Source organism: Pogoniulus pusillus, chromosome 6 (assembly GCF_015220805.1).
Source record: "Pogoniulus pusillus isolate bPogPus1 chromosome 6, bPogPus1.pri, whole genome shotgun sequence".
Lineage (NCBI taxonomy): Eukaryota > Metazoa > Chordata > Aves > Piciformes > Lybiidae > Pogoniulus > Pogoniulus pusillus.
In genome coordinates this window covers 42,344,492-42,365,848 of record NC_087269.1, presented here as the reverse complement: position 1 = coordinate 42,365,848, position 21,357 = coordinate 42,344,492, and the positions used below count along the sequence as shown (strand labels likewise).

At 44.3% G+C, this 21,357-nt stretch overlaps 1 long non-coding RNA gene across 2 annotated transcripts in view; it reads left to right on the top strand.

Annotated features, from left to right (window-relative positions):
* The window catches only part of LOC135176346 (uncharacterized), a 236,557-nt gene that overhangs the window by 207,879 nt on the left and 7,321 nt on the right, over nucleotides 1–21,357 (top strand). The window lies entirely within an intron of this gene.

The window sequence follows — 21,357 nt, the reverse complement described above, 5'->3', positions numbered from 1 at the left end:
ATTCTAGAAGTCTATCATTGTAATCAGCTGTTACAGTTTCCCCTTCAGAAATTCATGATGACTATTCTAAATCCCTTTCTTGGTCTTCATATGCTTGGGAATGGTTTTCAGGATTATTTACTTCTTCTTTCCAAGGATTGAAGTGAAATTGATCACCCCATAGGTCCCTAGATCTCTCTTATTGCCCTTCTTGAAGATGTATTTGAGTAATACTTGTTGTGGTTTTTTTCTCCCATCCAAAGGAGCCCCCCTGATCACCACAACTTTTCAAAGACAATTGCAAGTGTCCTTGTAATGGCACCAGGCAGCACCTTTAGCACTTGGGAATGCATCTCATCCTAAATGCCTGCTAGCCTTGTCCTGTTCTTGCGTACATCCTGCAAGTAACAGAAATCAGTTCAATATATTTCTCTATCAAAATGGCAGCAACTATTTCACAATCATCTTTTTCCCCTTAAAGACATAGTCACCTTGATCTGCTCATCCATTGAGTTTTTGCAAATGGGCATATTATCAGGTGCACAGTTTAAAATCTTTGGCAAACCTAATGGAAAATGTCAACTATTTCTCTTACAGCAAGGAGGGAGGAGAGGCTGCATGTCTAATTTTATGGTGATAATTATCCTGCTGTCATTATTCCGTCTCATGCTTCAGCACAGATTTATAATGCTGATATCATATGCCTCCTAGGCTGCCTCTCTGAGAAGCAGATAAAATTCTGTCTTTTTACAAGCCTGCAGGGAAGAGCTAATTCAACCATGTTAGTCATGATTTATGGGCATTTATTCTAATCAGCTTTTATGGCAAGCCTCCCATTAGGATGCTGCTAGATTTGGAAACAGACACAAATATCTAGTTTCATTTCTTAGTCTGAGATGTGCAGAACTTTCTGAGTCAGGGACTACTCTCTAACTACTTGGTAAAGATGCCTCAAACTGTAGCTGCTTTGGAAAGAGAGAGTGATTTCCCATTGGAATGGGCTGCCCGGGGAGGTGGTGGAGGCACCGTCCCTGGGGGTCTTCAAGAAAAGACTGGATGAGGCACTTAGTGCCATGGTCTAGTTGATTGGATAGGGCTGGGTGCTAGGTTGGACTGGATGATCTTGGAGGTCTCTTCCAACCTGGTTGATTCTATGATTCTATATCTATTCCTAAAAGGTTCCCAGGGCCACCAAATGTAGTGTACAGCTCACCCGTGTCTAATATTAGAGATACTACTAAGCACTGAAGCACTGCTTCCAAGTTTTAGTGACTATTTCACAGAATCACAGAATGGTCCAGGTTGGCAGGGACCTACTGTGCTAGTTTGCACCTAGCTAGAATGTTTTGGTGAGAAGGATTAGACCACAGGCTGTGAAAGAGAAACAGTGGTGGTGTCTACTTCACTCATAGGTTGTCTAGTCCTACTCCTTTTGCACTAAGCAGGGGCATCCTCAAATATTGATCTCTCTAATCTTTATTAGAATTGTCAGTCTTGCCTTTTGGTGTAATCAAATATTTGTTGATCTCTCTAATCGTTATTAGAATTGTCAATCCTGCCTTTTGGTGTAATCAAATGTTTGTAGATGTCAGGAAATGAAAGTAAAGAAATAAATTTATCTGATAACACACTCAGAGTTTAAAAACCAGTTTGGGGCTGCCCAAACTTTCTCTCATTTTCTTTCAAGAGAGCAATTTTATACAATAATGTAAATTGTAATTAAAATAATCTATAATTGCACACCAAGCAGATGCTATCTTCAGGGGTTTTCTGCTACCTTCAGAGTGTCTTGGCAATTGTTTCCCAAGAAGAGCACGAAGTGATTCTGTGATGCTCTGAACAATTATTTACCACCTACACCTAGTGTTGGCTTTATTGCCTCACGTCTATGAGGGATGTTCTCTTCTGTGACATTTTTCCTGGTTGCTCCCTCCAAGAGTGACATTTAAAAGGAAGTAAGGTTCATTAAATGGAATATGTAGTTCTGATGTGCTTAAGTGCCTACATATCTCCTGAGAGCACTGGACTTTCCTTTTTGGGAGATGTGATGGTTTGGGCTCTTACCCGCCCCCCCACACTTTGTATTTGCCCCAGCTAACTCAGACGGCCTCTGGGAATATAGATGAAGCAATTTATTTACAGCTAGCAGAATTTACAAGCAGCTATTTACAATATATACAGTTATATACAATTATATACAAAGGATAAACAATACAAAAGCACAACTCCCCTCCTAGAAACCTGAGTCCCCAGGAGGGGCTTTCAAACCACCCCAACACCTTCCCCGGCCCTCTCAACCTTACCCCAGTCCTGAGAAAGAAGAGAGGTGCAGCCAAGAGGTTAGGGAGCAGGGTTAGTGGGAGCAGGGTTAATGAGATGTGACCAGGTCTGAAGGCAAAGGCAGAAGTGAAAGACAAAATGGAGAAAAAGTCTTTCTTCTTCCCAGAGTTCTCAGCGTGACTGCGAGAGAAGGAGACACAATTGTTTTTCATTCCACTGCCTGTTATCAAGTTCTTTTACCAAAACATTCCAGCTTGCTTCAGACTAGCACAGGAGATTGACAAGGTAAAAAGCATATTTAATGAACAGTCCTACTACTGCCTCTTGGAGTGCTTCAGTAACGCGTTCAAGAGAAGACTGGATGAGGCACTTAGTGCCATGGTCTAGTTGACTGGCTAGGGCTGGCTGCTAGGTTGGACTGGATGATCTTGGAGGTCTCTTCCAACCTGCTTGATTCTATGAGTCTATGATTTTTAGGGAGTCTGGGATAATGTGGAACCCCTCAGACCACCACAATAAGGAAGCACTTTTTAAAGAACTGGACGTGATTGCAAAATTCAAATGTGAATCGGGAAGGCACAAGAAGGCATTTGTTACTTTGAATTAAGTGACCTAGCGAGGTTAAGGATTTTGATGGTGCAGTTCATCTCATCAGGACAGCTGGAAGAACTTTGCAAACAGCGATAAATATGCACTTACCTTCCAAGAAAACTGGACGCGAGGTCCTGCAGCTAAATGAGTGTGGTGGTTTGGCTGTTCCCTGGCCCCCCACACTTTAGAAGTCACCCAGACTAGACTCAGCCAGCTCTGGAAATATGAATGCAGCTTATACTTAGAGCTAGCACAATATACAAGCAGATATTTACAGTATATACAGTTATAGACAGAAATAGACAAGGTAAAAGGTAACACAGAAACACAACAGCCCTCCCAGAAACCTAAGTCCCCAGGAGGGGCTCCCAACTGCCCCTTCCCCTTCCCCCTACCCCTCTCAATCTTACTCCAGTCCTAAGGAAGAATGGAGGTTTGGCCAGGGGGTTAGGAAGCAAAGTGGATTGGTCCCAAAAATGGAGGATGAGGTTAGAAAGTAGGATGCAGCTCAGCCAGCAGCCCAAGCAAGAGTATCACAGTATCATCAGGGTTGGAAGAGACCTCACAGATCAATCAAGTCCAACCCTTTACCACAGAGCTCAAGGCCAGACCATGGCACCAAGTGCCACGTCCAATCATGCCTTGAACAGCCCCAGGGACGGCGACTCCACCACCTCCCCGGGCAGCCCATTCCAGTGTCCAATGACTCTCTCAGGGAAGAACTTTCTCCTCACCTCCAGCCTAAATTTCCCCTGGCACAGCCTGAGGCTGTGTCCTCTCCTTCTGGTGCTGGCCACCTGAGAGAAGAGAGCAACCTCCTCCTGGCCACAACCACCCCTCAGGTAGTTGTAGACAGCAATAAGGTCACCCCTGAGCCTCCTCTTCTCCAGGCTAACCAATCCCAGCTCCCTCAGCCTCTCCTCGTAGGGCTGTGCTCAAGGCCTCTCCCCAGCCTCGTCGCCCTTCTCTGGACACGCTCAAGCATCTCAATGTCCCTCCTAAACTGGGGGGCCCAGAACTGAACACAGTACTCAAGGTGTGGTCTAACCAATGCAGAGTACAGGGGCAGAATGACCTCCCTGCTCCTGCTGACCACACCATTGCTGATGCAGGCCAGGATGCCACTGGCTCTCTTGGCCACCTGGGCACACTGCTGGCTCATGTTCAGGCAGGTATCAATCAGCACCCCCAGATCCCTCTCTGTCTGGCTGCTCTCCAGCCACTCCGACCCCAGCCTGTATCTCTGCATGGGGTTGTTGTGGCCAAAGTGCAGCACCCTGCACTTTTCTTCTTCCTATACATCTCAGCAAGCCTATGAGTGAAGTAGACATCACCATTGTTTTCTTTCCACAGCCTGTCATCTAGTTCTTCTCACCAGAACATTCTAGCCTGCTTCAAACTAGCACAATGACTTAAAAGCAAAAAATAATAATGAAGTATAGGCACGTTTGCAGAAAATCTGTAAAGCATAGTTTCACTGGAAGCTGTGGCTCTCATCTTGATTTGGAACGCCAGAGAATTTGCTCGTCGTATCCAAGAACCACATCTTCATTTTTAGTTCTTATTCTGTGAGAGCATTTTGTTTGTTTTTCCAAAAGCACAACTGCTTTTTGACATTTTAAGTATACACTCTAAAAAATGTTTCACAGAAACTCATGACTCCCACTCAGCACTCGAGCAAGGATGAAATATTTGGAATGGTATCTACTTTTTAAGTGAAAACATGTATTCCTATGGTTTCCTGGATACAGTGCTAAAAACATTCTGAGGCTTTTGGAGCTTAAACAAGTAGAGTCTTACCTCTGAAAAGGGCATTTAACAGATAAGGGAGGGAGAATTAGTCCAAGTCAAGTCCACTTCAAGAAAAGCCTGGATGAGGCACTTGGTGCCATGGTCTAGTTGATTGGATAGGGCTGGGTGCTAGGTTGGACTGGATGATCTTGGAGGTCTCTTCCAACCTGATTGGTTCTATGAACTTCTATGAACTCACTGCAATAAGGCTTTCTGTGTATGAAGTTTTTATTTATATTTAGAAAGTTTCCACCCAGTCATGTTCAAGGTCATACAGATAACTGCTGACTTATGAAAAATGAAGTATATTTTACCTTCTAAGCCAAATAAGGGGATGTAGGATGTATTTTACTGGCAGAAGTTCATGTTTGTCTTTCATGGAAAACTTTTTCCTCCATTCTTCTCTGTTGTTAGGAGCTTTCTTTTACTAACACATGACAAAGTAGCCAAGAACTACCTTAAGGCAATCTAAATATTCATTCATAGAATCATAGAATCGTTTTGGTTGGGAAAGACTTTTACTGAGTCTGACTGTTACCTAACTCACCATGTCTGGTGCTAAACAATGTCCCTGAGCACCACTCTGCGCATCTTCTAAACACCTCCAGGGATGGAGATTCAACCATCTCCCTAGGGAGCCTATTCCAGTGTCTGAGAACCCTTTCAGTGAAGAATTTTCTTCTGATATAAAGCTTGCCTGGTGCAACTTGAGGCCATTTCCTCTCATCCTATCATTTGTTACCAGGGAGAAGAGACTGACGCCTATCTCATTACACCCTCCTTTCAGGTAGTTACAGGAGCAAGGTGTCCCCTCAGCCTCCTCTTCTCCAGACTAAACCCCAGTTTTGTTAGCCAATCCTCACAAGATCTGGTCTCCAAACCATGCACCAGCTTTGTTGCCCTTCTCTGGGCACACTCCAGAAGCGTAGTGTCCTTCTTGTAGTGAGGGACCAGAAACACAGTATTCAAGGTGCATTCTCACCACTGCTGAGTGCAGACACAAAGCATTTCCTACTTCTGCTGGCACCACTGTTCCTTATACAGGCCAGGATGCTGTGGCCTTCTTGGCCACTTGAGCAGACTGCTGGATCGTGTTCAGCCAGCACCCTCAGGTCCTCTTGTGCTGGGCAGCTTTCCAGCCACTCTTTGTCAGACCTATAACATTGCATGGCATTGTTGTGACCCAGGTGCAGGATCCAGCACTTAGCCTCACTGAAGCTCATACAACTGACCTCAGCCCAGCTATCCAGCCTGCCCAAGTCCTTGTGTAGAGCCTTCCTACTCTTTAGCAGATGAACACGTCCTCCCAGCTTAGTGCCATCTACAGAGTTACTGAGGGTGCACTCAATCTCCTCATCCTGATCCCTGAAAAAAATAATGAAGAGAACTTGCTCCAGTACTGAGCTGTGGGGAACACCACTTGTGACTGGCTGCCAACTGGACTTAACTCCATTCACTACCACTCTGTGGGCCCAGCTATCCTAGGGGGAGAGAAAGGAACTTAGACATCGACAGATATTCAGTCGATAGCACCCCAGATCTGCAGGAATAGATTCATAACTCAAGAGAAGTTAGTGTTTTGTGTCATAAATATTGATGTGAATTTTCAGCATCCTGAAGTTCAAGGCTTGTGCTTTAGGCCATCAAACAACCCAAAATGCTCTAGCAATTGTGGTGACAGATTCATGCTCAGAATATTTATACCATAGCTGTGGTTGATGCGTGCGTGTAGACAGATCACTGTAGATGTGCCAATGCTACTTCTCCAGCATCAGTTTTGTGTTTGTAATCATTATTGCAGAGCTTGAGGTGTCTTGATGTGTGTTCCCAAGCACACAGTGACATTCTGTTAGTGGCTTTTCCTGAGGAATTGGTTACAAGCTATTAGTGATCTCATCAATTGGAGTAGCTGTTAAAGAATGTTGTGAGGGAAGCCTACCTTCAGCTAGCAATAAACAAATCCCCTCTAGGGCATGTAACTGAGCAATTTTGCTTGTGCTTAGTGGAGCAGCCAGGTAATGTCATCCCAGGCAACAGCACTGAAAGCAGCAGAGCAGTTCTACCTGATCTGCTGCCAAAGCTTCTAACTTGCAGTCATAGGTTACACATTGCTAGGCATGCAGTTATGTGCTTTGAATGAAATCCTGCTATTTCTGAAGTCAGTAGATAAATTCCCATTGATTTCTCTGGAAAGAAGTAGCCTTGTTTCATTCACCCAGACATCCTAAAGTTTTATCTGTGCACACATAACTGCAGTGGCTGTTTTCAAGATTGCTGTGACAGGAGGGAGCCATTAAACAATTACTCTTTTCATTTTTGTCAATGCATACTTAGCAAATCTGATTGAGGTCAAAAGTGGTTCAGCTGAGGAAAAAACTGCCATAGTTCCTTGACCCAAAGATCACCAAAGGTTTTTGATCTTGACATCAGCCCTTAATAACCCAGGTGATCTGACATTTGGAGCACAAACCCTATGAGGAGAGGCTGAGGGAGATGGGGTGGTTTAGCCTGGAGAAGAGGAGGCTCAGGGAGGACCTCACTGCTGCCTACAACTACCTGAAGGGAGGTTGTAGCCAGGTGGGGGTGGTCTCTTCTCCCAGGCAACCAGCAACAGAACAAGGGGACACAGTCTCAAGTTGTGCTGGGGGAAGTCTAGGCTGGATGTTAGGAGGAAGTTGTTGGCAGAGAGAGTGATTGACATTGGAATGGGCTGCCCAGGGAGGTGGTGGAGTCACCATCCCTGGAGGTGTTCAAGCAAAGCCTGGATGAGGCACTTAGTGCCATGGTCTGGTTGATTGCCTAGGGCTGGGTGCTAGGTTGGACTGTTTGAGCTTGGAGTTCTCTTCCAACCTGGTTGATTCTGTGATTCTCCAGCATGTAAATTATCTGCAAGACATGTCTGAGGTCTTAAAATCATGAAATCATACACTGAAAGAAAAATAGAGTTTTCTTAGGTGCACATGGGAGATTGCTTATCACTTGTTGCTGCAAGTGTCTTGATCAAGGAATGCCTTAAAATTCAACAACATAGAGTCCTAGAATCAGTTTTTGTAACAGTTTAATTACTTTTGAGGCTAATATATGCTTTCCAGCATCAGGTGGAAACTCTACAGCAGACAGCTTTTGTTTGCTTGGAAAATATCTCAGGAACTTATGGTTAATTTTGACTAGAGCAACACATAGAGGTCTAATGGAATACCTTGGATGTGGTTATAAGCAGAATTGTTCTGGACTTAAATACAACAGAAGGAACTTAGCCTCAATACTCCAGAAATGCGGTGGGAGGGTTTGTTAGTTTGGTTTTGTGGTTTTTTTTTCCTGTGTTTGGTTGGGGTTTTTGGATTATTATTATTTTTTTAACACAAGTATTATTGGACAGTCTGGAAATTTTCTTGAAGTTTGAATCTTCCATGGTGCCTTATCACTTTTTATCATAAACCAGTCAAGGAGGGTGCTTTTGGTGAGGATTTGACAGTTCTGTATTTGGACTACTGACACTACAGAATGCAGCTTTTGTTACGTGTTAATATGATGTTGTCATGGCAGGAGTCTGACTGAACTGTGACAGTGACATGGAAGAGGCAGCACTCATCAGAAACTGACAAAAAGCTTCACTGAGAGGTTTATATTTTTTTCCTCTTTCTGTTTTCTTCTACCTCTTAGTGCAGTTGCTCTGAAAAGTGACCACCTAAAAAAGGCACTCTATAATCTCCAAATGAATACCAAGTCAGCTCTGCTACTATACTACAAGCCCTGTAAATTCAGCCTGGAATCTGCCAGGTCAGGGGACTTAATAGTGACTTAGATATTAAGGCCTCTAAAGATGTTGGGGTCTATCTGTGCTAGTAGCCTATTTCCTTTACTACTCAGAGTAGAATAGGCTCAAGGTTTGTCCAGCACACTACCAGCACCAATTAGAGACATGCACTTCACATCTATTAAAAATATATTTGAAGCTTGTCTAAGTTGAAAAGGAACTGAGTTTTAGCTGCCTACTTCCATGCTAATATTCAAGGGTATCTCAACAAATGGTTGAAAGTCAGTGAGCTTATCAACACTTCAGCTTTACAGGGGCTGTTATTATCCCTGTTCATTTATACTGGACAAGCCTTGAGCTGAATCATGCTTCTGTTCTTTAGAAAATAGCTCTTGTCCTGAAAGCAGACCTCCCTGTCCAGACAACAGCTCCAAATGTAGTTAAGCAGACCTCCCTGTCCAGACAACAGCTCCTCCAAATGTAGTTAAGCAGACCTCCCTGTCCAGACAACAGCTCCTCCAAATGTAGTTAAGCAGACCTCCCTGTCCAGACAACAACTCCAAATGTAGTTAAGCAGACCTCCCTGTCCAGACAACAACTCCAAATGTAGTTAAGCAGACCTCCCTGTCCAGACAACAACTCCAAATGTAGTTAAGCAGACCTCCCTGTCCAGACAACAACTCCAAATGTAGTTAAGCAGACCTCCCTGTCCAGACAACAACTCCAAATGTAGTTAAGCAGACCTCCCTGTCCAGACAACTCCAAATGTAGTTAAGCAGACCTCCCTGTCCAGACAACAACTCCAAATGTAGTTAAGCAGACCTCCCTGTCCAGACAACAGCTCCAAATGTACTTCTGTGGTCTTCTATGGATTGGATTCTTGGAGTGAGTTCTTTAGTACAACAGGCTCAGTAGTCAGTAAAAGGTATATACAGGGAGACACACAACACTGTACAGCTTTATGAGACAGCCTCAAGACCAATATTTGTCTAACTCAGAGAAATGAGTTGAAGGCTAAGGAGAGCACAAAAGAACATTTGCAATGGCAGCCAAGCTGAGAAAGACAAACAATGCAAGAAAGGCTTTTGATCTATCAGAAGAAAAAATGAAGTCTCATGAAGAACAGGTAGATGGTCTTTGTGCCTCCTTTCCTTTTAACATTGAAAGGCATGGAAAAATACATGGATGTCTGACAGCTATTTCATTTATAGGGAAATGTGCCCCAAAATTTTGATACTGATTTAGTTAAAGGCCTACTGAGCTTTATTTGTTTATTTTTTTATGTTTTGGTCTGTTTTTCTCTTTTACTTGAATTTCCAAGATACCTTTTAGGTTTAGGTTTTTGTTTTTTTCTGTTGTTCTTGTTGTGTTTGGTTTTTTTTTCCCCTACAGAAGATAGCTTTAAGTTAATTATCTTTAATTTGGCTTTACATTAATTGTAACAATCAAAAATCAATAGTTCAAATGAAGTAAGATAAAAATGTATAATGGTACTCAGCAAATGGTTAAGCAGGGAAGCCATCCTCTTTCTGGAAGCCAGATGCATCCAGCAGCTATAATGTCTTATTTCCTAGAAAATGCTATGGATTTGAAGTGTTAGGGATGGAATAAGAAGCCTCAGTGTCCAAAGTCTATGTTCTGATATGATATCAGTACAGTAATGATCCATGAACAGCATTTCATTCAAAATTAGCACTGACTTGGAAAATAAAATTCAGTCTCTAATCAAAAAATCTTAATGCTTAAGATGGTTTAAAGTCTTGAACAAGTGCCACAGGAGTTTGTAACATTTTTAGATTCAACATTGCCGGTGTTTACTTCAGAGAGGTTAATTTGTTCTTATCTTGTTTAGCCTGGAGAAGAGGAGGCTTGGGGGGGGGACCTCATTGCTGTCTACAACTACCTGAAGGGAGGCTGTAGCCAGGTGGGGGTTGGTCTCTTCTCCCAGACAACCACCAATAGAACAAGGGGACACAGTCTCAAGTTGTGCCGGGGGAAGTCTAGGCTGGATGTTAGGAGGAAGTTATTGCCAGAGAGAGTGATTGGCATTGGAATGGGCTGCCCAGGGAGGTGGTGGAGTCAGCATCCCTGGAGGTGTTCAGGAAAAGCCTGGATGAGGCACTTAGTGCCATGGTCTAGCTGACTGACTAGGGCTGTGTGCTAGGTTGGACTGGATGATCTTGGAGGTCTCTTCCAACCTGGTTGATTCTATGATTCTATAATCATCATACTTAAAATTATTTGCTTGGTGCTATCTGGAAACTTAACTTTGTGTTGAAAACAGTGACTTTCTGTATTCACTTCAACTTACTGCTAACTGCTAAGCAACGATGAGAAGATGATTGTGTTGTATAAGGCAGTCTTTTTGGTATTGACTGGGTGGATGACAAACAGTGAAGGATGTATGGAAGGGATATTTTAGATGAAAGAGCAGAGCAAAGGCAGTGATGTAATACAGACAGGCTGAACTTCAGTGCAGTGAGGTCTTTTTTGGTGCCTTTTAGGATCTAAGAGCAGGAAAGCTGACAGTTGTATTTAAATGGATTAAGTAGTATTGCATTTATTTTATGTAATGCAATTAAAAACAGATTCAGGTTGGGTGGGTTGGTTGTTTTTTTAGTCTTGCAGTGTCCAAAAAAGATGCAGAAAGGCAACATTAAGAAAGTTTCTTGCTCAAGAGCACATGCCTGAATTCAATTCCCAATGCAAGGCTTCATTCAAGATGCCAGTGCTTTCTTTCCCAGTGCTCTGTCTTGATGGGTAAAGGTTTCTAGATATTCAGCTTGAGGTGCTAAGGTTCACACTATCACAAATAACCTGGTTAGAATTTTGTTTTCTTCAAAGAGTAGAAAAGGTGTTGTGCGCTTCAGAATTGTCTAAGTTCATGGGATCCTTAAATTTCTGGCAGACTGTAGATGTAACCTGCTTTAAGACAAACACACACACACCCCTCCCAGAATCACCAGGTTGTAGACATACTGAGTTTGCAGCATTTGTGGAAAATGGAATCTGGATGGAGTAGGGAAAAAAAAAAACTGAGTGGTTGTGCATGCTGCCTGGGAGCAGCTGGTGTGCCAGTTAGGAAGGAAGCATTAACCAGCCAACTGTTGTTTGAACTAGATATTACACATGCTGGGTTTTGGCTGACACAGATGTCATGGAAATGCATGAAAAAGGTATATTTCCTCTAGAAAGGGAGGGAAAGGGGAAAATATGTACACAGAGAGTTTTTATTAGTAATACTGCATATGGATTAAAGAGTCTAATGAAATGTATCTTGTTTTCATACTGAGAAGTAAGGAGCAATACTTGTGCTTTACAAACTGGAAGTTTAAGGGCAGGTGGATCAAGCCAGCTCATTGGAATTGTGTGCTACGAAGTAGGACACTGAATCTCAGTTTCCAGAGCCCTAGGACACATTTAGAACCACTTAAAAGAACTCAAGTATTTCTGATGGACACCACCTCTAAGCTACAAGCTACTGTCCTAGCTGGCTGACAGTTCCATCCAGTTCTCCTCAAGTGCCCTATTTCAGCAGCATCTTGGGGTGTATTAGAAGGGGTGTGATTAGTAGGCTGAGAGCTGTTCTCAGTCGTGTCCAATGATAGGACAAAGAGCAATGGGTGCAAGCTGGAGCACAGGAGGTTCCACGTGAATAGAAGGGAAAACCTTTTTTCACTGTGAGGGTGATAGAACACTGGACCGGGATGCCCAGAGATGTTGTGGAGCCTCTTTCTCTAGAGACATTCAAAACCTACTCTAGGTGATCTGGCTCTGGCAGAGGGGTTGGGCTAGATGATCTTTCAAGGTCCTTTCCAACTCCTAACTTTGTGTCATTCTTTAGACCCACATAAGTGTAATGATTTCCACTGGTGGTGTTCAGATCTGGGCTGACAGAGACCACAAAAACATTGTTGCAAATTGCCTTCCTGAACACCAGGTGCGTTTTAATTCAGCTAACTCTTTCTAAAGGATGAATTTGTCACCTTATTGCTAGTGCACTATGGATACTCTGTTGCCTGCTGGAGACATGAGCTCGTTAATGGAAAAGGTCAGTTTGCACTTCTTAACATCAAAATCAAGTTTAATTCTGCTGATCCTTGAGGTGCTTTGATTCTTATGGAACACTTCAGAACTTTTATTCTGCATCTCAGTGTTTGGAATCATCGGTGTTTCGTTGCTCCTTTTGAAAGCTAGTAACAGCACTAGAAGTAAAAGTTAGGTGTCATGGTGCGTGTACATCATTGCTGCTACATCCATACTACTGCTGAACGTCACACCATACTCCTTTGCTCATGCTCTTCTAACTCATAGCAAGTCTCTAAAAGGTAAAAAAAGCTATGAAACAGAAAGGATTTTGATGTGGCTGCAGGATAATTTTCTTGACTTCTTGTACATCTTCCAAATGGGCAGAGTTCCACCCCAAACAACCTCAGATACCCTGCCTGGCATGTGTGCTGGTTGACTAGCAGTATAGCCAATACAGCTAAGACTCAGACACTCAAATTAAATCAGGTCAGCTTCATGCTGTTAGCAGACAGTAGTGATACTGTCTTTAGAAGACATAGCTACAATATTCCCTGTTTGTTTGGGGGTTCTTCCCCACCACTTCATGTTTTTTTTTAGCCAAAGACAGATTGGGAGAAATAACAATGGGATGTCTTTTCCAACTATTCTGGGTCAATCAAGCATGTAAGTTAGGCTGAGGGCACCAGCAGCTCTGTTCCAAATGCATACATATTCGGGTGATCTGTAGAGCTGAAGAAATGTTTGAAGGAGGTGTTTTGAATCATGCAGGTATGGTCCTGTGCTGGCCATATACATCCACAGCGTCTGTGAACCTAAAAATACTGTGCTTTTTCAACAGTAACTAGAATATTGTTTTCTGTATTCCTACCAGAAAGGTATAACTACTGTAAGAGATATTAGCAGCTCAGCTGACCTTGCTTGGCATTACAGATCACTAAAGCAGAGGCAGACATTTCTGTGTCACGTTTCTCTGAATATGCATTCTCCTTACATGAGCAGTTCTATTTCAGTCCAGTGTAACCTACATAGGCATGTAAACCATAGAATCATAGAATCAACCAGGTTGGGGGTACTGATTGATACCCACCTGAACATGAGCCAGCAGTGTGCCCAGGTGGCCAAGAGAGCCAGTGGCATCCTGGCCTGCATCAGCAATGGTGTGGTCAGCAGGAGCAGGGAGGTCATTCTGCCCCTGTACTCTGCCCTGGTTAGACCACACCTTGAGTACTGTGTTCAGTTCTGGGCCCCCCAGTTTAGGAGGGACATTGAGATGCTTGAGCGTGTCCAGAGAAGGGCGACGAGGCTGGGGAGAGGCCTTGAGCACAGCCCTATGAGGAGAGGCTGAGGGAGCTGGGATTGGTTAGCCTGGAGAAGAGGAGGCTCAGGGGTGACCTTATTGCTGTCTACAACTACCTGAGGGGTGGTTGTGGCCAGGAGGAGATTGCTCTCTTCTCTCAGGTGGCCAGCACCAGAACGAGAGGACACAGCCTCAGGCTGTGCCAGGGGAGATTTAGGCTGGAGGTGAGGAGAAAGTTCTTCACTGAGAGAGTCATTGGACACTGGAATGGGCTGCCCGGGGAAGTGGTGGAGTCGCCGTCCCTGGGGCACTTCAAGGCAGGGTTGGACGTGGCACTTGGTGCCATGGTCTGGCCTTGAGCTCTGTGGTAAAGGGTTGGACTTGATGATCTGTGAGGTCTTTTCCAATCCTGATGATACTGTGATACTGTGACCTCCAAGATCAGCCAGTCCAACCTAGCACCCAGCCCTAACCAATCAACTAGACCATTGCACTAAGTGCCTCATCCAGTCTTTTCTTGAAGACCCCCAGGGACGGTGCCTCCATTCCCTCCCTGGGCAGCCCCTGCTGCACTCAACACCACAATACATCTTCTGTAGAACACCTAGAGCAATCACTAATACCTGCTATTTCTGCTTTGTTCACTCAACTTTTCTGTATACAGGTAGATGAGATCAGCTTTGATTTAGTAGATTCAAGGATTTCTCCTTTGTTTAAGCATATATTGCATTAGGAAACTGGTGTAAAAATTCTCTCTTCCTGAGTTCTAAAAGTGATGGAGTTTGTAATGAAGATTTGGTTTTAAGTTTCATCCTCTGTCCTGGCATGTCCACAGGAAAGCTCTGGCTCTTATGCAGGTATATATAATAATATAATGTATTGTTAACTGTAATGATTACTACTACCCATCCCTGCTAGGCTCTATCAGTGACTACATCATCTGTTTTGGAGATGTGGAAGAATTTTAGGTGGCTGAGCTGTTTAAGCTCTAGCTAGGGACCTCAGCAGGTGCTGAGGTGATGGAGCTTCTGAAGGTAAGGCAGGCTCACAGAAATCCCTTTCCAAACGCAAACATCTATACCTCACTTCTGTAACAGCTGGTGTTTTCTAAGTGCTCAGCCTCTGTGGACTACACTTTCACACACAGATTCCACTGCAGCTTATTTTACCTGTTATTAAAAGTCAGTTTCTCATACTAATATTCACTTAAGTGTTTGGCCTTTAAATGTGTGTCTGATACTATGTATTGATACAATTTGATATTGATTGTTTAGCCTGGAGAAGAGGAGGCTCAGTGGTGACCTCATTGCTGTTTACAACTACTTGAAGGGACATTGTAGCCAGGTGAGGGTTGGCCTCTTCTCCCAGGCAACCAGCAACAGAACAAGGGGACACAGTCTCAAGTTGTGCTGGGGGAAGTCTAGGCTGGATGTTAGGAGGAAGTTGTTGGCAGAGAGAGTGATTGGCATTGGAATGGGCTGCCCAGGGAGGTGGTGGAGTCACCATCCCTGGAGGTGTTCAGGAAAAGCCTGGCTGAGGCACTTAGTGCTATGGTCTGGTTGACTGGCTAGGGCTGGGTGTTAGGTTGGACTGGATGATCTTGGAGGTCTCTTCTAACCTGCTTGATTCTATGATATAACTAACTAGATGATTTATTTAAACAAAGGCCTGTGTCATACTCTATTATGAATGACAAAATAATGAAAGTCTTCATTCAGTTTCCAGTAGACAGCAAACTTTGGGGTTGTGCCATTTTCATCTGCCATGTGAAAGAAAAATGACAAGATCTAGGTTTTTGAACTGAGCTTAGTCCATTGGGCAGAAACCAAACAGCTTGACTACCTTGTCTGTTTGTATTCTTTTTATGTGGTTTCCTCTCTTTTTCCCCCTCCATTTCTCTCAGTGTCTCAATCAGCATTCTTTTTTCAGCAATCCTGACATTTTTGGATTCTTTGAGCCCAGTAACTAGCTGACCTTTCAAACTGCAAAGCATGTTACTGCCTGGCCTTTGAGACTCAAGGATTTGCTAAAAATGTTTAAGTTTAATAATACAGAAGTGTTGTTTCATGGGTCTTATCTTTACTGATTTGGTAGAATAAGCTATTCATATAGAGAGACTCAGCCTAGGAACTGATAGACCTTGTCTTGCACCTCTAAATTTAGTAGCACAGCAGAACAAAATTCCTCTTGTCATTAGTTTGCAACATGCATGCCATTAACAGCTTTTCTTTCTTCTGTTGTAATATGAGGCTTTTTGCTACTGAGTGAATCTGCCTGCCAGCCTGTGGAAATCCCTATCTGGACAGCTATAAATTTGGGGTTTGTTGTGAACTTTGGAAGGATACCACAGAACAATTTTATGATCACAAGGAGGCAGTCAAGGATGTGTTTTGTTGCTTCTGGTCACAGTCTTTCTGCAGTTGAGTATTCTTATCTATTCTTAGCTGCTTTGGGTCTCTCAGCCCCAATACATGATTGTGACCAAACAGCAATCCTCTTGGTGTCCAAATCCTCCTCACCGTATTGTACTTGTCCTCAACCTTCTTTGGAAAGACTTGCAAACTTTGTCAATGTGCAAGATCAATTTATAGTTGTCATATCATTCTTATTAGTCTGTGTCCTGAAACAATTTGGGGTATGATGAGAAATGTAGTCACTTGAAACTAATAATGGTTTAACATGGGTGTTTTTTTAATAGCTTTTTGCCAAACAAGATTGATGATCTGGACAAGGGGATTGAGTCCAGCATCAGTAAGTTTGCAGATGACACCAAGCTGGGAGTAGGTGTCAATCTGTTGGAAGATAGGAGAGGCCTGCAGAAGGACCTGGACAGGCTGGATGGGTGGGCAGAGGCCAATGGGATGAGATTGAACAAGGCCAAGTGCAGGGTTCTGCACTTTGGCCACAACAACCCCAAGCAGCACTATAGGCTGGGGACAGAGTGGCTGGAGAGCAGCCAGGCAGAGAGGGACCTGGGGGTGCTGGGAGATAGTAGCTAAATCTGAGCCAGCAGTGTGCCCAGGTGGCCAAGAGAGCCAATGACATCTTGGCCTGCATCAGGAACAGTGTGGCCAGTAGGACAAGGGAGGTTATTCTGCCCCTGTACTCAGCACTGGTCAGGCCACACCTTGAGTGCTGTGTCCAGTTCTGGGCCCCTCAATTCAAGAGAGATGTTGAGGTGCTGGAAGGTGTCCAGAGAAGGGCAACAAAGCTGGTGAGGGACCTGGAACACAAACCCTATGAGGAGAGGCTGAGGGAGCTGGGAGTGTGCAGCCTGGAGAAGAGGAGGCTCAGGGGTGATCTTATTACTGTCTACAACTACCTGAAGGGAGGTTGTAGCCAGGTGGGGTTGGTCTCTTCTCCCAGGCAACCAGCAACAGAACAAGGGGACACAGTCTCAAGTTGTGCCGGGGGAAGTCTAGGCTGGGTGTTGGGAGGAAGTTGTTGCCAGAGAGAGTGATTGGCATTGGAATGGGCTGCCCAGGGAGGTGGTGGAGTCACCATCCCTGGAGGTGTTCAAGCAAAGCCTGGCTGAGGCACTTAGTGCCATGGTCTGGTTGACTTGGACAGGTCTGTGTGCTAGGTTGGACTGGATGGATCTTGGAGGTCTCTTCCAACCTGCTTAATTCTATGAAATCACATCTTCATCATCTATGAAAGACTGAAATAAGCCAAGGCTTGTTTCTTCCACCTGAATGAATATGATGCTCCCTGAAAGGAGAGTTTTTATTTTTGGGCAATTCTATCCTAATTCATGTCATTCTCAAAAATTAAAAACAACCACCAAAACCAAACCAAACCATTGGGCCAAAATGGAAAATTACCTTGAGTTTAAACTGTCATCTTTCTTAGCAAGCAGCTAATCTTGTTTGGCTGACTTCATCAGCAGTCTTGCCAGGATCTCAAGCCTTAAGGATCATAAGAGTCACTTAAGTTTCCTCAACATGTAAAACAGTATTTCCTTGACTGCTGCCTAAATCCATGTCTTCATCTATTTAGATTTGCTTCTATTTGTAATTCATGTGAGGTGAATTCACATTCTCAGAAATGCCTGACCTGAAGCAAGGTTGATGTGGGATTGAGATGCACTGATGGGTATCTGTCACAGAAATACAGTTTTCAAATGCAAGGAAAAGATTTGCTTTCAGAATTGGCTGATCACTGAGATTTGTACTCACTTGAGGTTTCTCTGGAAGGGTGTGTTGGTATCATGACAATACAGAATGCCTTTAGTGCTAATCACACCTGATTTGAGACTGCTGAAATGTATAGGTAGGAAGCCCCATATCTCTTTCCACACAAGAGGGTATCTTTCCTCTCAGTGAATTAAGTACAAGAATGATTACTTCAAATAGATTGAAAGTAACCAACCAGCCAAATAAATATCATAATATCTTTTTTGCATTCTAAAAGGTGTTTGTGTTGACTTTGAACATCTTGTAACTCACATAAACCTAACCTGCCCCTGACTAATGGTGTTCCCCAAGGATCAGTGCTGGGCCCAGCCCCATTCAGTGTCTTTATTGATGATCTGGACGAGGGGATTGAGTCCAGCATCAGTAAGTTTGCAGATGACACCAAGCTAGGAGCAGGTGTTGATCTGTTGGAAGGCAGGAGAGCCCTGCAGAGGGACCTGGACAGGCTGCATGGGTGGGCAGAGGCCAATGGGATGAGATTGAACAAGGCCAAGTGCAGGGTTCTGCACTTTGGCCACAACAACCCCAAGCAGCACTATAGGCTGGGGACAGAGTGGCTGAGAGCAGCCAGGAAAAAAGGGACCTGGGGGTACTGGTAGATAGTAGGCTGAAGATGAGCCAGCAGTGTGCCCAGGTGGGCAAGAGAGCCAATGGCATCCTGGCCTGCATCAGGAACAGTGTGGCCAGTAGGATGAGGGAGGTTATTCTGCCCCTGTACTCTGCACTGGTCAGGCCACACCTTGAGTGCTGTGTCCAGTTCTGGGCTCCTCAATTCCAGAGAGATATTGAGGTGCTGGAACATGTCCAGAGAAGGGCAACAAAGCTGGTGAGGGGCCTGGAGCACAAACCCTATGAGGAGAGTTTGAGGGAGCTGGGGGTGTGCAGCCTGGAGAAGAGGAGGCTCAGGGCAGACCTCATTGCTGTCTACAACTACCTGAAGGGAGGTTGTAGCCAGGTGGGGGGTGGCCTCTTCTCCCAGGGAACCAGCAACAGAACAAGGGGACACAGTCTCAAGTTGTGCTGGGGGAAGTCTAGGCTGGATGTTAGGAGGAAGTTGTTGGCAGAGAGAGTGATTGGCATTGGAATGGGCTGCCCAGGGAGGTGGTGAAGTCACCATCCCTGGAGGTGTTCAAGCAAAGCCTGGATGAGGCACTTGGTGCCATGGTCCAGTTGACTGGCTAGGGCTGGGTGCTAGGTTGGCCTGGATGATCTTGGAGGTCTCTTCCAACCTGGTTGATTCTGTGATTCATACTGGCAAGGGGATGCAGTTTGAAAATCTCTGGATTTATCATTCCAGCTGTGGAAGATTGAATTAACATCACAAGTCTGACACAGCTTCTTGAACTGAAAGAAGTAAACCAAATACCAGTTTTATCAATTTGCTTTGGAAAATGGGCACACTAATTATTTATAGGGCTGTGCAGTATTTCATACCATGCAATTTCATTTCCAACAGGTCACATAATTATATTACAGAGGATGAGATTTGCAAATCCAGGGCACCAATCCAAGCTTCTTCATATTAAAAACCTTGGATGATTGATAAGAATAAACTTTGATATTTCCCTTTCTTATCCCTTCTCTCCTAAGTTTTAATGATTTATAGTTTCATGCATGTGCACAAGTGTAAGAGAGTGCATATTTTATTCTGCTGCTTCCATTATAACTTTCACTGAAATGACCTCTGCAATATAGACTTTTTTTTAAGGGAATAAACCAGAACAAACTTTCTGTAAATATCACAGTATCACCAAGGTTGGAAAGGACCTCACAGATCATCAAGTCCAACCCTTTACCACAGAGCTCAAGGCTAGACCATGGCACCAAGTGCCACGTCCAGTCCTGCCTTGAACAGCCCCAGGGACGGCGACTCCACCACCTCCCCGGGCAGCCCATTCCAGTGTCCAATGACTCTCTCAGTGAAGAACTTTCTCCTCACCTCCAGCCTAAATTTCCCCTGGCACAGCCTGAGGCTGTGTCCTCTTGTTCCGGTGCTGGCCACCTGAGAGAAGAGAGCAACCTCCTCCTGGCCACAACCTCCCTTCAGGTAATTGTAGACAGCAATAAGGTCTCCCCTGAGCCTCCTCTTCTCCAGGCTAACCAATCCCAGCTCCCTCAGCCTCTCCTCATAGGGCTGTGCTCAAGGCCTCTCCCCAGCCTCGTCGCCCTTCTCTGGACACGCTCAAGCATCTCAATGTCCCTCCTAAACTGGGGGGCCCAGAACTGAACACAGTACTCAAGGTGTGGTCTAACCAGTGCAGAGTACAGGGGCAGAATGACCTCCCTGCTCCTGCTGACCACACCATTGCTGATGCAGGCCAGGATGCCACTGGCTCTCTTGGCCACCTGGGCACACTGCTGGCTCATGTTCAGGTGGGTATCAATCAGCACCCCCAGATCCCTCTCTGTCTGGCTGCTCTCCAGCCACTCCAACCCCAGCCTGTATCTCTGCATGGGGTTGTTGTGGCCAAAGTGCAGCACCCTGCACTTGGAGCTATTGAACCCCATCCCATTGGACTCTGCCCATCTGTGCAGGCGGTCAAGGTCCCGCTGCAGACCCCTTCTGCCGTCCAACCCAGCCACATCTGCCCCCAGCTTGGTGTCATCTGCAACCTGCAGATGCAATGCAATATATTGCAATGATGAGGTCTTTCTGGTTTAGGATGCTTCTTGTCTCCTCTTCTCTCCAGTTAAACTACTTTGAACAGCACTGGAAAATAAAGAAGATAGGCTGGAAGTTATTTTTGCATTTATGCTTTCCCCCCCCCCCCCCCCATCTCAGATATTCCAACCTCAGCTGGATTTTCTGCCTTCTTTCTGACTTCAGTCTTATTTTTTTAGAAAGATGATATGAAATCATTCTGTGAAAATGGTGTCTTGTAATTAAAATGATGCTCTGCTGAACCTTGCAGAACCAATTTCCTGCAACTACATCTTTCTTACAGAAAATGATAGCTGGCATGATTTAAATGACTCCCTCCTTTCTTCCATTTGTATTAACTGTGACCTCCCTTAACTTATGCAGCATCTTATCCCAAGGTAAAAACAAACAAACAAAAGGAGCAAGAATGTTGTCTTTCTAAAGGTCATGTCTCTTATGATTAATGTGTTGTTTTGAACACAAATATCACTTAGCAATTATAATGTGAGTGTAGCTATGAAATTTTTAAGAAAAAGAACTTGCTTAGGGTTGTGCTACTAAAAGCCATTTGGAGAATAAATCTTTTCCATAAGGCATCCACACTTCATACACAAATCAGACCCAAAAAAATTGTAAAGGCAATGACTTTTTTAATGTTTTCATGCTGCAATCCACGATTTCTGCCTGACATTTCTATTCTGACATACACGGCTGGCTTCTGTGTTAGTATTTACTCCATTGTTAAGTGCATGGTTAATAATGTGGAAGGTGAAGGGGGAATGCTCATAGAATATGG